Raw genomic sequence first — 12,005 nt, forward strand, 5'->3', positions numbered from 1 at the left:
GATGAGTCAACACCATTAAGAAATGTGGATAGTGTGCTTTTTATGTTTTATTATGATTTGGGAATATGGGTAGTTGAAACTTGAACTGAAACACACGTGGAATTGATTCTCCTGTCCAATAAGCAAGTTCTGAGGTTTGTTTTTGAGATTATGGTTTTGGTATTGTTGTCGTTACTGTTGAACTTGAGCTGATCAACTGTAAATGGGTAGTGTTGTTTTTATGTTTTATTGTGATTTGTGCATGTGGCTAGTTTGAATAGCTTATTGCAGCTCATTCCCATGGCCAATTGCAGCTCATTTCAATGTCCAATCACAGCTCATTCCATGTGTGGCATCCACCTGATGAGTGTACAACCATGATTTTCTGACTGGTCTTCTGCACAGCCTAGCTGTCCATATGAGTGGTGATCTGGACCCTGCAATTAGCATACCTGCATCATGTAGGGTAGGGCTGCCAGTTTGAATCTCAGGAGAGGAGATGGTGAAAAGGGTTATGATGTCAATAAGCTTGTTAGGGAGTATTCTGTTGCGACTGACTTAGCTTGGATTGGAAGAAGATGAAGATACCACCAGTTCTTCCTTCTTCTGAACATGCATGGCTATTCAAGCTGATGCAACCAATGAAGGTGAGCCTTTCTGTCTTTCCTTGTCACTTAGATGAGGAAACATTAACAGGTTGTGATCTGTTTCACTGGATCTGATAAGAGTTAGATACTCAAAACTGATAGCCAAGTGGAATCAAACGGAATATTTAAGGTCTCAATGCTTCTGAAGGCTTGCTACTTTTAATTTTCTTTTCTTCCATTGTTTTCTTGGAGAGATTCGTGCAACCCATCTTAACATAATAGCCAATGTGTGATTCTAAAATTTTAACGTCGTAAGATGTCACAAACTTAACTGAGGTTATGGTCCCCGACAAAGTGGAATGGCAGAACAGGATTTGTGTCGCTGACCCCAAGTAGTTGGGGTAAGGCTTAGATGATGACGATGATGATAACATGTCACAAATTTGTATTGTTTTCAACATCTTTTTCTTGTGTGACTTTGGATGCATTCCAAACATATTGCGCAGAGTTCGTGTTTTGCCTCCAAAAATAAAGATTTTTTTTTTTCAAAACATGGAAAAGACTAATCAGTCCTTCTTGTAACTTCCGGCACTGCAGAAAGATTTGGGTAAGGAGATACTGATGGTGAACTAGCAACTGCAACAAATATGAGAGTTGCAGAGGTGAAAAGAAACATAGAGGCCGGTTGAGTTGCAAGAAACAAGTTAATCAAGTTACCTCTCTCTTTTACTCTACTCACACCTAAGGCAAGATATCTTCTCTCCTGACAAGCCAGTAGAGTGAAAAACATAGATTGTATCTAATCAAGTTGCACACAACAGAAACCATCTTTGAAGACAGATAGAAGCACACTGAAAATGGAAACATTGCACAGATATAGTGGTGATATTATTCCTTTTTCTTCCTGTATGGTGATAATGGTTGTAGAAAAAATGGATCTATATATGCAATGATCACCATTCATGTGTAGGACTGTAAAATCAAAGAAAAGGTCACTGTGTGCTTAATATGGATGGCCATGAAAGCTGCAATTGGGTCTTGATATTTATTCTTATGATGTCCAACACATCCTTGAGCGTTCTTCCTTCAATGTTGCCACCATTGAACATGGTTCTCTTGTAAGAGCTAAAACTTCAACTTGATTTTCTCCCTATAGTTCAACAAACTTTGCAACTGAGAGTTGCTTGATTCTTCTCCTGAGAACTACATCTTTTATTGTTTTCAATCCTCCCAATTAGTAAGTTTTTTGAGGTTCCTACAAATGGAGACGTACTTTGCCACTGATCTATTGGATAATCAGCATTTATCTGGCACTTTTGTAAATTTGCTGCTTTGGTTGACTCCTAATAGAAGCTTTCTTGTAAACTGAATCCCCCAAAATATATTCAAGAATTCAAAATTCCAAATTCACCACTAGCAGATAACCATGGTGGAATCCATTGGGAATACCTTGGATAGACGTGTTCAATTCTATGAGGACGAGATTCGCAAGCTAAGTGAACAACACTTCATGCCAATGTGGAATGAGATTGCCACTGTTGAAGGTCCATCCTCATAACTAACATGTTAGTACCTTTGAATTTGCCAAGAAAATGAGATTGCCTGTTTATCAAATTTACATTGTTATTACTGTTATTTGCGATGATGAATTCAAATGGAGCATTTTCATTTTGGAAAATTTTGCTCAGATTTGACATTTTCTTCCTTTGTTTTCAGGAGAGCTTAGCTTTCATGTTTGAGATGGCTCATCTGCATGAGGATGCTCTACGTGAATATGATGAATTGGAACTTTGCTATTTGGAAACAGGTATCTTAAAGACTAGTAGCTTGTTAGACTTTGTGAAATCTTTATTTCATTTATTTTCTTCCCATTTTCATATTCTTTCAGGGTATTCAATTGAGTATTGTGAGTACTGTGTTAATTCAGCCACGGTGATAATTTTGGCCCAGGTGTCATTCTGCAAGATTATTATTGACAATCATTGTTTCAGAAGATTGACAATTATCCTCTTTTGGGATCAATGGATCAACAATCCTATCCTACTGCTTGAAGGACTATGTTTAACAGAATATTTAGAGATCAAATCTCTCTTTGAATTTTTTTATATTAATAATTCTTCATCCTTGCTTCATCATAGAAGGAACGTTCATGAAGATACATGATTGGAGATCACGCTATTACAAGATTGCTCATCTCATTGTGCTTTTACATGGCCGAACTGCCCCCCCTTTTGATTGGATAGAGTTTTCCTAAATAATCTTTGCCATCAAAATTTCTGTCATTGTTTTCTTCAAGGGACGAAAAGAACCATCTCATTTTGGGTCAAATCTACTCTCAATCTTCTGTATAAGCATGATGGGCCGTGCAAGCATTAGAACCATGTCTATTTTCTTGAAGGATCGGCGTTTGGCGTTAAACAGTAGTTATACTTAGCATAACTTTCTTCACGAGCCATTCATGGTTTTTTCCTTTGGCTCTTTGCTCCCTCAACTGCTCTCAACCTCCAAATTAAGAATTCCTGAAGAGAATATGAGAGGTAGTGGTTCTAGTATGGGGCCAAGTGATACCATTTTCATACCACGTTTTTTTTTAATGAAAATTGCGTTTGTTGCTGCTTTCTTCCCTTCGTCATAGTTTTTCATAAAACTTCGCCTTTATCGATAATCTTTTGGAGTATATTTTTAATAGCATAACAACTTTCAGTCTAATGTCTTAGCATTCAATGATAATGGCAACAATTCTTTTCTTTTGTCTTCTCCATTTCTCCAGGGCGTTTTGGTTGAGGTAACTTGATCCTTCCCATAGCCAATAATTGGTTCATCATGCAAAGTATGTCCTCATTTGCAAATGCATACCTCTTATGGTCTTTATACCGTCTGGATCTTTTATCCGTTGCTCCAATCGTATAACTATTCATACTTTCTCCATTGTTGTTTCTTTGTTTACTTCGGAAGTCTTCCCTTTTCTCTCATTTGTCAGCGATGTTGGCTGATGTTCCATTAAAAATCTAACATAGTGGCTTCGTACGAGAAGTGAATACTTTCTTAGCAATCATTTTAAGTGTATGAGCCTTTGTAGAGAGATCATGAAAAGTTCGTGTATCAACACTAATTAGACCAAACACCACCTCTGGTTCCATACAACTCAAACATAGTTTAACCTGCTCTGACTCTCCTGGAAGTTATCGACACGATGCCCCTAGGGTTTTTCACTAGTCAATGAATTTTTCAACAGGTTCATCCCCTCTTTGGTGGATGGAAGCCAATTCACTCAAGCTAACTTCCCTGTCAGAAGAGAAAAAGTTTACCATAAAGGCATCTAGCATTTGTTCCCAAATAAAAATAGATTCCGAAGCCAAAGCCGAATATCACATAAAGGCATTTCTCGTCAAGGATGACCCAAATAGTCGTAAGAAACATTGAGGAACCGTGGAGAAATTTTCCATAATTGTCATAAAGTGCATCAGATGCTCCTTTGGTGAGCCATTTCCATTAAACTTTTGAAAATTCAGGTATTTGGAATTAGCAGGAGACGACATCTCCTCTATTTCACGGGATACAATCTAATATCGGAACTTTCTCCTCTAATCTCGTTCCCTTTTCAGGCGAATGGCTTTAGTGACCACTTGTTGGATTTTTTTTTGCTATGTTACAGTTTGAGTAATAGTAGATGCTAACCTGTGAGATCCAACCCTTCGTGGTTATGACCCTTCTACTCATTGTTCATGACAACTGTCATTGATGGAGCATAGACTTGAGTCGCATTACGGGTTAATGCCGTTAATGCTTCTTGAACGTTCCTACGTTCTTCTATCAAGAGGGTTTGCTTGCGTGCCATCTTAGCTTAGTGCTTATCTGGCAAAAGCGGATCAATTTGACTAGTGCCCACCATAAAGACCTTTGCTTCTTTACTTCTCGGTTGGTCTGATACTGGAGGAGTAGATGAATACACCATCATTGATGACATTGAGGAAAACGAACTACTGCTCGACCTAAAACTAGAGCATCGCTATCTCAAGGAAATAGCTGACTCAGAACACGTTGTTCTCGATGTAGAAGCTTGCACTAAATCCATCACAAGGAGTAATATGGGCAAAGGTTCGCTTGTCATGATGGCTTTCCCCTTATCTGTCTGGACTCTTAATGAATCTACTGTGGGCGTCTTTACCGTCATAATTGGAAGTGTAAGTAAACCTTATGAGGTGAAAGGCATTTCAATCCTTCTTGAGTAGAACGAATATGAAGCTAAGGTGGGATTGTTCTTTGCGGTATTTCGCGCGATTGGTCATCTTCTCATGCTTGAAGGGACCATGCTTTTCATGGAAGGGGATTTGGTCTTCCGTCTTCTGGATGTTACCATTTTCCATTCTTCGTTGCCCTTTTGCATTGTCAGTAAGACGAAGATCATCCTAGACATCACCTGTTGTCGTCTATTTCTAGTCGCAACTGACTCAACTTTCCCTGCTACCTTTTTAGACGGTGATCGCACATTGCCAATATAATCTACAGCGAATCCATTGGGTGTGAAATAGATAATCACGTTGATCAGAAGGGAGGCCATCGAGATAATGTACGAACGATGTACCTGAAGTCCAAAACAAACTATTAGTTATTCCAATTAAGTTGAATTATACTTTGTTTTAGAGATGAAGGGGGTGATGCTCCTGTTGAGAGTCGCTATTTTGGTGTCGTTTGATGACAAGTGTTCTTTTACTAGTATTAAACATAGATATTGCAACCAGAGATTCTTTGTTTGATCCCTAGCAGAGTCGCCATTTTATTTCAACGAGAAACAAATATCAGAGATTGGAATATCCACATTAAATAATAACAAAGTAAAATCAATTAACAAACATCATCATTTTATTTTATTAATCTGAATTCGTATTACATCCCTTGCACTGCCCTTGATTCTAAAACAAAGTACATTTATTTTTTGTAATTAAGAATAGTTTAATAATAATTTCGACAACATTTCGGCTTATATGGCATCCGTCGCAATGACAGAAGAGTTGTGCCGGTTCGAAACCCTTGCTTCACTATGATATATGAAGAATATGTGCATAGAAGGATGAATCACGGATGAATATGCAAAATTGCATAACATATGGGCCATTGGGGGCCTTGTTGTGTGGTCGCGCAACAAGCCAGCATCCTATAATGCTTGAACTTCCTTCATTTCTTTCTCTTGTGCTACCTCCCACAGAATACCTGAATGTTGTAACTCTCAATTCTAAGATCTCCCAAATGCTTATCGGACATTTTTGATGATCCAAGTGACATGGGAGTGGGGGTGTTTATAGGCCTCCGTATGTGTGAACCGCCAAATCAGCGTGACAAGTCTTCATTGCGTGGTCGCGTAATATACCCTTATTGCGCGGGCGTGCAACATGGCTTCTATTAAGTGTGGGAAATTTGCCCAATGTCATCCATTCCCAGCATCATTCTTCATTATGCGGCCATGCAACTCACCTCTGTTGCGCAACCTTGCTACAGTACCATCTTTTCGCGATTGCTTTATTTTTGTGCCCCAACAGGTGCCTTGGTTACCTTAACCTTGACCCAAAATAACCATTGAACCTCTAGATCTTCTTAACCCTATAGGTAAACCTTGTTGATTATCCCTTCGCCTTACAACGTAAATCAGAACATGATAAGTAAGTCTATAAGATGTGCAAAGCTCCTATGATATCATATGCCCAAAGTAACAATTTTCGAGTGGAATCATGATATTAAGATTTAGTATGGTGAAACCATATACATAATCATTGGTACATATTAGTCTAACACAACATCATGATGAGTTAATTGGAATTAATACACAAACACTTGATCAATAGTTGAAACAAACCTATATAATCACTACATAATAAGTAGCATACATCAATCTCAAAACTCCTGAGATTCCTTAGGAAGTACGTATTGGAAAAAAAACATCTCTCATGATGATAGGTAGAGGATGATCGAGTTCTTACAACCATAGTTAACAAATTTTGCCTTCTCATACAAGAATACGCTTGGGCTCGATGAAGGCCTGCTTATACATCATCTGCCCAAGATGCCTGAAATTAAATCAGTGAAGTAGAAGTTGAGAAGAATGAGATCAGAATGGATCCTAAAGATATGGGAAGAAGTGATTAAGCAATACAATGCGAGCTTCTTGGTAGTGTCCAACTATTCAGAATGGCTTGCCAACATCGTCCGATTTCTGAGAAAGATGGCAAGGTTCGAATGTGTATCAACTTCTGCGATCTCGACAAAGCCAGTCCCAAAGATGACTTCACGCTACGCCACATCAATATGCTGGTCGACAATATGATAGTGCATAAAATCTTCTCTTTCGTGGATGACTTCTCTAGATAAAGTCAAATCCAAATTGTTATTGACGACTATGAAAAAACATCATCCATCATGCTGTGTGGGACCTTCTACCAAGTTATGTCATTCAGGTTGAAAAATGCTGGAGCTACATACTAGCGAGCCCTCATGATACTATTCCATCATATGATGAACAAAGGACTCAAAGTCTATGTGGATGACATGATCATTAAGTCACAGAGCATTGAGGGACATTTTAGAGATCCCGAAAATCTCTTTGACCATTTTAAAAAATTCAAGCTCCGCCTCAACCTAGAGAAATGTGATTTCGGGGCAACTAGGGGTCCAATGCGAGGTCAACCATGATGGCTTCATAAACGAGGAATTACCTAATAAGGCTGGCAGATTAAGATTTGGATGGGTTGTTAACACTCCAGTGCCCAGGTGAGTACTGGTCAGTGGCTGAAAAGCTATATGTGCTCCACCATGATGTATGCATTTTATTAGGCAGTCCATCTATTTTTCCAGCTCATTTTAAGGAATGAGAACAACTAATTTTCCAGCTTATTTTAAGGAATGAGAACAAAAATGAGGCAGATGTAAATCTAAGAAATGGTGTTGATTACTCATTGTTAAAAACTTTTTGGGAGCCACAAAACTTTTGGATTAAGCTGATATTTTTGTTTTCCCTTCATGCACGACATATGACCTAATGAATAGGTTGGATGGAAAATAAACATTGCAGTGGGCCTTAGTAAGATTTTAGTGGTTGACATTTGATCACCACTTTTTCCAAATGTGTGCTTCACATGAGATTTAGATTTGTGTCATTTTTCCATTCAAGTCCTAAAATGATATGGAAAAATGGATGGATGGAGTGAATAAAATACATACATCATGGTGGGGTCCACAGAGCACCAACCATTACCCACATAGTTACTTAGAGGGTCACAATCGAGGTTGAGTCTTGGTCCAGCATATTTGAGATTTATATGCATGCTTCAACCAATGAGTAGGCATGAACATCCTGACAATTCTGACCTATTGCCAATGTGAACCTTTGCTATATTTTTACATCCCAACTCTACATTAATAGGTGTTTCGACCAGAAACGAAAAGCATTTGATTTGAGAGGATTTCTTATTTAACATTGATGAAGATAGAACAAAGAGAATATTCATCAATTTCATTTATTTTGAGTTCATTAACATCCTCTTGATCCTTTGATTCCAGGATATAATCTCTTAATAAAAAGAAAAATACACAAGTCAAATATAATCAAAATGTAAATTTTGGCAGCATTCCGGTGTGTTTTCATCAAATCTCTAGGGGAGATAGGTTGTGCGGGTTTCCCATGCTAGGATCCCTTAGAAATATATGAAATAGCCTGATCATCTGTCAGAAATTTCAGCATAATGACTGCTCTTAAAGATTATCCGCGCAACTCATATAGGAGTTGCGTGGCCGACGAGTTGCACGGCCCTCCTTCCTTCTCTCTATCTTCAATACCTATCACGCCCCAGACTCATAAGGAACCTAATGGCCGATTTTGGCTACAACAGCCTCCGTAGTATCCCATTCTCGGCTCCTGAAGCAGGTTCCGATCCTGTGATCCTACAAGGAAGATTTTCATAAGTCATATATCCATTCCAATAAGAGCATACCCAAGATCACAAGAAGTATATCTGAAAAATAACAAAGGCACACATCACAAAATCTACTATAAATTTGAGCTTTAATACAATTCTAACAGGAAATACATCTGATGATAAAAAAAGAAGGAAGAAAATCTGCAACACCGAGGTCCATGGCTCAACTCCTATCCAAGCTCCGTTGCTGCGGCGCTGACTTAGGATCTCCTGCACACATCAATCGTGCATAAGTTTATAGAAAGCTTAGAGGGTGGTGAAAGTGTGTGACAATGGTACACAGAAGAATGATAGGAGATACAAAAGGGAAATATGATCAATGCCAATAGCACTAGCCTTACCAAGGCTGCCATGAACGCAAGAGGCCATACCGAGGCTAAACTATAAATGCAGGAAGCCGTACCAAGGTTATACAATGCAACGAGTACTGGGCGCCATGCTGAGGCGATGCAATATAAGGCTTATAGAGCCAATACCAATGCAATGCAAAGTAATGCCAGTGCTCATATCCAATCCACATATCAAGTACATTTCCATCATAAGGAAATCACCGGGGTTAAGTACACTGCTGGATAACTACTGCTCTTTAGACCCGCGCAATCAAACGAGCATAAGAGGTCTCACTACCTGCCTGTTGAAAACCAATCACCAGTAAGGCCTGACGGTAGTGGACCCATTCACGAGCTGGTTGGACTCAGCCTAGTAATGCCCTCTTTCACAGGTGGGTAAGGCCACACCCCATTCCAACTGACTACACGACAGTGAGAGTCACACCTAAAGGTGTAAGGCCCTCATGCGCTCATATTTTCCACCCGGTCATGGCGCTGAAACAGATCCTTAGTACCATAGAAGTTTTGAAAATTTCACCTATGGGTATCGTATGCACCCTATATGCTCAAGTAATACATTTTTGGTGGCCATACATACGACCATCCACGAATGTCCCTATGGAGGTAAGGCCCTGTCGAAGCAAGGGCGATGCTATCATGAAATGCGATGCCAATGCATGAGTCACGCATACAGATCATGCACTAGCTCCAAGCACTCGATGTGCACAAGGGGAGAAACTCCATCCCTCTATCATATCAACCCAATGACCACACACAAATGCAATCCAATCACGTAAATGATGCATATGGGTCATGAGGGTGTGCTGTATAGCGATGAAGACTTGGAACATACTCGTTCCCAAGGAGTGAAACAAGCCTAGGTACTTAGACAATTTACTATGAGATCATCTCTAGTGGGGGCCCAATACTTTGGGGTAGCCCACGAGCTGGGAAGGGCCATATAAAAGTCCAAAGGAAGAAGCAGACATAATAAGGGTCCAGGTGGGCCTTCAATCACCTACATCCACCCTATGGGCCTACCTTAGGGCCACCAAGGAGGACATCCAACCTCAACTGGGTCCTAAAAGGTAGCTCGCTATTACTCGAGCGAATCAAGGCCCAAGGCCTTAAACAATTCAAGGGCCCAGTGGGCAATAATATGGCCCGATACATAGGCAATATGGTGGGCCCTCAAGCGAGGTTTGGGCCCAACCATAAAAGTCACAGTCCCAGATATTGTGGTGGGCCTAATGGGCAGCCCGGTAACCCAACCTTATGGGCAATTTCTTATGTTTAAAACAAGTGAATTGTGCCTTACATCTTGGCCCAAGCATGTGGCTAATTTAGTGGGTAACCAAGGGCCCAACCACTTGTGTATTTTGGCCCCTAAGCCCATCACAATACCATGGTAAGTATAGGCCCAGAGGTCCAATGGGGCCTAACTTAGAAGGTCCAAGATGAGTGGGCCTACCAAGGCTAATCAACACATTGCATATAGGTCCAAATAAAGTTCAATGGAGGTGGGCCTCCAAGCATACATAAATGAGGCCCAAGGACATCTTAGAAGAAGGTAATCTCAAGTGCATAATCCACCCTTAATCTGGTGGGCCATGCTGCCTCAAAACAAACCATTAGGGGTGGCCAGTTTGTGCCTTTTGCCGAACTTTTAGCCCACCCATATTCTGGGCCTGTTGGGGCCCAACAAAAATCATAAAGGGATAAGTATAAGTCCCCTGGTGGCCCACACATGTCTCTATGCGTCCCACCAGATGAAGGGACTGATTTAAACACATTAAATAGGTGGACCATGTTGCTGGACTGAAAGTCCAGCAGTGGTCTAATGGGCCTGGACGTCCCAAGGGTAAGCAGTCCTATGGGCCTGGGTAATTGGCCTAAAACTCATCCAAATGGATACTATTGAAGGGGAAAATGATCATGCTCCCTATGGACCCCACTTGGATGAACGGTAGGACACAAAATACATCAAGGTGGGCCACAAGGTGGCCTGGACGGTCAGCCAAGGCTGGACACCCCAGCCTAGGCGTCCTAGCTTGGCGGGCCACTCCAGGCCGCACCACGGATGGTACAGGGGCCCGATGGCCCTGAAAATTTGCAAGATGGTCCTTCCATGGGTAGGACACGGCTCTACAAAATTTCACGATTTTAGGATGATCAGAAGTATTTTAATTTAATTTAGAAATACAATCTGTCCAGAAATTGTGCTAAGTGCAGAATTTTGGATAGACCATGATTGAGCACCCAATGGGTAGGCACAGGGTGTCCAAAAATTGGGAAAATTGGATTTCAACCTTCCCATATATATGTAGTAAAAGATAGGGTCCACCAAGGTGGCTCACCTGATCAGAAACTATTTTAAAATTTTGAGTTTCCAAATTTCAACGTAGCTGGAATTACTGTAGAAAATCAGCAAGGTACCCATATTGGCCCACCCTTTTGGGGACCCAAATGGGGTCAGTTGAGGCTGGAATTTGGCATGCTTTTAGGTGGGATAGGTACCTTCAAAAATCATATTTCACTTGGTATAAAATTCCCCACCAAAAGCCCCAAATCCTAGCCTTAAGTTGGCCCAAAAATCTGTCCAGACATATTGGGACAGCAATAAGTAATTGAAGGAAATAAAATATAAACATCATTTGCTATGAGATTTAACCCCAGGAATTTATGTTGTGGACCACCCTAGTGGGCCCCACAAATGTCCAGACCTTTCCCATCATCAAATACCCTTTGCATGTGCTCCATTAAGAAGAATTTTAAGGCCACATGTTTAAGAAGGATGGACCGCTATGGGCGTCCAAGCTTCATGAATGTTTTGGATTTTTGTTGACCCACAAGGTGGGCCACACATGCAAGATCAGAATTCTATCATAAAGGAAAAATGAAGAATCGGCCACAAGAGGAGGGGCTCTGCCACATTGAGGCCCTCCCCTTCATCAATCACACCATACATTCCATTTGTTCATATGTTACAACAAAGATTCACCACATGCATGTCCTAGATTCAAGATCAATGGTTGGGATGCCATCCCAACCATGATTCTAAGGTCTACATGACCTATCATGTGATGAAATATAAATAATCCTCCATGATGGGGCCCATAGAGGGGAAAACCCCATGCATGGGC

The sequence above is a fragment of the Magnolia sinica genome, chromosome 11 (genome assembly GCF_029962835.1).
Source record: "Magnolia sinica isolate HGM2019 chromosome 11, MsV1, whole genome shotgun sequence".
NCBI classification, from domain to species: Eukaryota; Viridiplantae; Streptophyta; class Magnoliopsida; order Magnoliales; family Magnoliaceae; genus Magnolia; species Magnolia sinica.